The 5,000-nt window shown below is 36.9% G+C and overlaps 1 protein-coding gene across 7 annotated transcripts in view; it reads left to right on the forward strand.

The window, feature by feature from the left end:
• LOC106872340 (G protein-coupled receptor dmsr-1) overlaps nucleotides 1-5,000 on the forward strand; it is a 273,046-nt gene that overhangs the window by 58,787 nt on the left and 209,259 nt on the right. The gene's annotated exons all lie outside the window — the stretch shown is intronic.

Below are 5,000 nucleotides of genomic sequence, written 5' to 3' on the forward strand. Positions count from 1 at the left end.
ATCAACAATTCGTATTTTCAAAGGTATTCCAGTCATGACCCCCCAATAAATTTTACTGTTTTCAAGCTTTATCCGCTATCACTTTATACAACATATCTTTTGTATATTTTCTCTTTTGCTTTAAGATGGTGCGGTTGTGATAATATGGCGATTTGGTTACTAACCTGTTTTCCTATTGGATTGCTTTGTCATTTGCTTTATTAAATATTACTAGTTATATGTTTACTTATAATGCTATGACACTTCTAGGACATAGCAAATCTGGAACACTAAGACCGTCTCACTCCATTTATTCGGTTGGTTTGTTATTAGTTTTATGAAATATTGGTTTTAAATTTTGGCATAAGGCCAGGAATTTTGGGGAGGAGCTAAGTTGATTAAATCGACCCCATTGCCCAACTGGTACTTATTTTATCAACCCAGAAATGATGAAAGGCAAAGTCGACTTGGGCGGAATTTGAACTTAGAGCGTAAAGACAGGCAAAATGCTTAACAGCACTCTTGAATCTCGAAAATTTCAGAACATCAATTAGTTCGATCAGCATTTTTATTCAATTACAAGCTTTCTATTTAGATGAATCAATTTTGAGAAGATATTACAAATAATCATCAAGTTGTCAAACACACTGGGTGTCTAAGTGCTTGTAGATTCATAGGCATGAATGGTAGCTTTGACTGAGGAGACACACAACGATGTAGAAACATCACAAAGTCTTAGAGTCCCCTTACAGCGATGACTCGGATGTTATGAACACACATCTTATAAAACAGTGGTTCCTAACCGGGATCTATATGATCCGTGGGGGTCCTTATAAGATTTTTGGAGGTCCACACAAGCAAAATATTAAATTGGGACCCATAGTAGTATATTAAGGGTCCATGAAAAGATTTTGCTTTGGATGTATTTATTGCAAGAGACAGCTAGATTTTTTGTCTCGGACGGTTTACATAGTTCAACCTACACAAGTTAATGTGTGAAAAACAAAATAGGAATTTTGTAAGAAGTTTCTATAAAATAGATTTTAAACATCAAATGGCTATGGGGGGTCCACCAGAGAAAAATAGTAATTAAGGGGGTTCATTGGTAAAAAATGGTCGAGAACTACTGGTCGAATGTGGGGAGGTATTCTCCGATGACGAAGAACAACGGTGACCAGATATTCACATTCGTATCTGATCCACAATAAGTGTGTTAATGCGAGAGGGGAATATGGTGAATAAAATCATAATTAACGGCTCCTCTTGCATTTTCTTTTACCCAAAGTCAGGAATTTTTCAGCCCCACGCCTTCGTAAAGTAATTTCTACTTAGAATTAGACTGGGAATTAAAAATGGGTGTTTTGATAAGACTTTGGTCATTGAAGAATTACCCCGCTTGTTAAGGTGTATTTCTAGTACACTCTACCAGTATGTTATTAAAATTAGTTTAGTCTAGGCGCAGGAGTGGCTGTGTGGTAAGTAGCTTGCTCACCAACCACATGGTTCCGGGTTCAGTCCCACTGCGTGGCAGCTTGGGCAAGTGTCTTCTACTATAGCCTCGGGCCGACCAAAGCCTTATGTTTGTGTGCGTATATGTTTGTGTGTCTGTGTTTGTCCCCCAACATCGCTTGACAACCGATGCTGGTGCGTTTACGTCCCCGTAACCTAGTGGTTCGGCAAAAGAGGCCGATAAAATAAGTACTAGGCTTACAAAGAATAAGTCCTGGGGTGGGTCGATTTCTTCGACTAAAGGCGGTGCTGCAGCATGGCCACAGTCAAATGACCAAGTAAAAGAGTTTTAATGAGCAACGTGGTTAAAATTTTTGCTTTAATAAGTAGAATCTTAGATAGATTTATAAAAATACTAGAATATAAAATGAAGTAAACGACAAGAAAATTACTTCTGAATACGTATGAAGGAAATACCAAATCGTTTAGGTGACATGGGATTTAATTCATAGACATTAATCATTCATTCTTTTATTTGTGAACCACCTGCCGATACTTTACACACACAAGCAAAACTTGTGACGTCGGACGACGTTGTCGAGTGCGTTGGAGTAGGAAACACAGCAACATAATCTTACTGTCTGATTATTATGAGGAGATATCGAGAAGAATGGCCAAATGGCTGATCTCCAGTAGCAATTAGGTATTGTATTAGGGAAATTATTGCTGTGTAGAATAAAAAGTGAGTGCAAATTATACAACAAAGGAAGAAACTTATATTTCGTGCATACGTGGCCTTCTTCATGAATAGAAGATAGTTCGGATCTATTTTAAAACGGGGGCCACATTTTTCATTAATGTTTTACGTAGTGTTTTTGGTACGGAAAGACTTTCAAACTTCGTATACTTATCTATTTTGTGTTATAGAACAGAAAAATATTTTTGTATTCGAATTTATTTCATGTAAAAAATTGTCTTATTTCGATAATTTCAACCAATCACTGTATATGTATGTATGTATATGTATGTATATATATATATATATATATATATATATATATATATATACTAGCAGAAATACCCGGCTTTGCCCGGGTTAAAGAGAATAATGAAATCTAAAAACGCCGTCTAGACTACGTAACCCTCAACTGTTAGTAGCTACGATACCATATTTCTACATTAATAACTCTCCAATCCATGCCAGCATGGAACATAGACATTAAGTGGAATGCCAGTCTCTCATCTAGGAGGGCCTTGAAATCAATGTTACCAACTGGGGACTATGTGTGTCGCAGTGATAATAAAAAGACCCAAAGGAGGTCTGCAACGAAATAATTTTACTCAACACTTTGCAAGTGAATCAGTGGAGGCAAAGATGCGTCTCATTTACTTGACAATTTATGCACCACATTGCAGAAATCACAATGTAAGTATATCTGAAAGGGTAGTCTTACACTGTTGTACCGTTGAATTACAAATAATGCTCATCTGTTATGTTCGGGTTAAAATTTCATCAACATCAAAAATATATGAATTTTCATGGGAGTTATGGCCGTTATACATAGAATATAATTTCCAAATTTCATAAAGATCCGTTCAGTACTTTTGACGTAGTTTTGGATAAGAAAACAAATGACTAATGTGTGTGTTTGTGTGCATGTGTTTGTGTGTGATGGGTGTATATATATATAGATATGTGTATTGTGTACATATTACATGTACATCTATATATATATATACATCTACACATATGTATACATATACATGTATGCATATAGATCTATATCTATATATATATCTATGCATATACGTGTACATATACATGTATATGTATACATATACATCTCTTTCTCTCTCTTTCTCTCTTTCTCTCTCTCTGAAAGTATCTGTCATTACAGTATCGAAATGTGATTGTTTCAGTTAGTAGAATAGTTTCATTTTTAAAGTGAAAGTATTTGACATGAGTGTTTTTGTTTCACTTTTGACACGTAATACTTAAATAGTGGAGGAGATATTATGTTGCCGTGGGCTCGAACTCTGCAAGAAGTTAAAATTTTTTTGACTAAAACACAACTGGAACCCTAAGTAAGGCATGTGTAAAATTTGAATGAAATTGGTTGCGTAGTTCTCGAGTTTTAGGGATTCACACAGACAGACAGACAGACAGACACACATTCTCATTTTTATATATATAGATGTATGTATGTATGTATGTATGTATGTATGCATTATTTTTCATATTTGGATACATATACGAAAAACAGCTGCAAAGTTATTCTTAAAACATGAGTTGAAATAATCGATTCCGCATGAGGGTCCTTTTGCGCTGTAAGATAAAACCAGAACCAATATTTCTTTTGTCTCAGTAACTTAACATTAAAATATGCGAAATACAGGTGCTCTCATGTATGTATATACATGTATATATATATGCGTATGTGTATGTATATATATATATATATATATATACATATATATATTAAAAGAATTAAAAGTGACGCTATGCAACTTCGTAATAATCCTTATTATTATTGTTATTGTTGATATATATATATATATATATATATATATATATATATATATATACACCCATAGATGTGTGGGTGTGGATGTGAGTTAGTGTGTTTATGTGTAAGTAGTTTCCCATATTGCTTTTTTAATAATTTGAGCAGAGATATACAAGGGAATGCATCGTACATCATATTCCTATTTGTCAGATTGTTGGAGGTACGACAATGAAAATATGAAATTAATGATTTTCTCGGACACTACCGCTCGTTCGCTTCATTCTCTTTCTACTAAGTATGTTTGTTATATAGTATGCTGTAGAAGGTATTTACTTTCGATCGCTGGCTCCTACGATTGACATGCGTTTGGCCAAATTCCTGGCTCTATTGAATTTTCCTCTAGTACAAACACACACACACACACGCACACACATAGACACACACGCACGCACACATACAAAAACACACACACACTGAGGTGCACACGCACTAACATATACCCCCACCACCCAGTTTCTCACTCTCTCACATAAGAAGCCTGAACCTCATGTGACCTGCTGCGTATCCACTGTGGATTCTGTCGGGTTCCACCCGTTATTATGCTATTATACTGCTGGCCGCCCACCTCGTCATGCCGCCCTTAACAAGATCATAAAGTAAGGTCTAGAAACCGCAGGCTTCACTTCCCAGCTGGAGCCCTTAGGGCTAGATTAAGGCTAGAGCCCTTGGGGTTAGAGCAAAAGGCCGGACGGTATGACAGTTTTCCCGTTCTGTAAGAGTAGGCTCTTATCTGGGATGCCACATGCTGTGATACCTCCTCCCGCCCGCCCACCCACCGCTATTCGTCATGCTGACGAAAGCAAACTGCCAAGGTATCCGTCGCTCTCCGACAACTTTATGGTCGAGCCTGTGACAATGGAGATCTCCGGCATCCTTGGTCCCTGGACCATATCCCTGCTCACCGCTATCGAAGCGGAGATGGATATCCGCAAGTACGAACCACGTGAGTCAAATTTGCTGTTCCAGCGTATTTCCTTGGCCATACTCCGGGGCAACACCTTTTCA

The sequence above is a fragment of the Octopus bimaculoides genome, chromosome 26 (genome assembly GCF_046866305.1).
Source record: "Octopus bimaculoides isolate indiv1 chromosome 26, ASM4686630v1, whole genome shotgun sequence".
Classification (NCBI taxonomy): domain Eukaryota; kingdom Metazoa; phylum Mollusca; class Cephalopoda; order Octopoda; family Octopodidae; genus Octopus; species Octopus bimaculoides.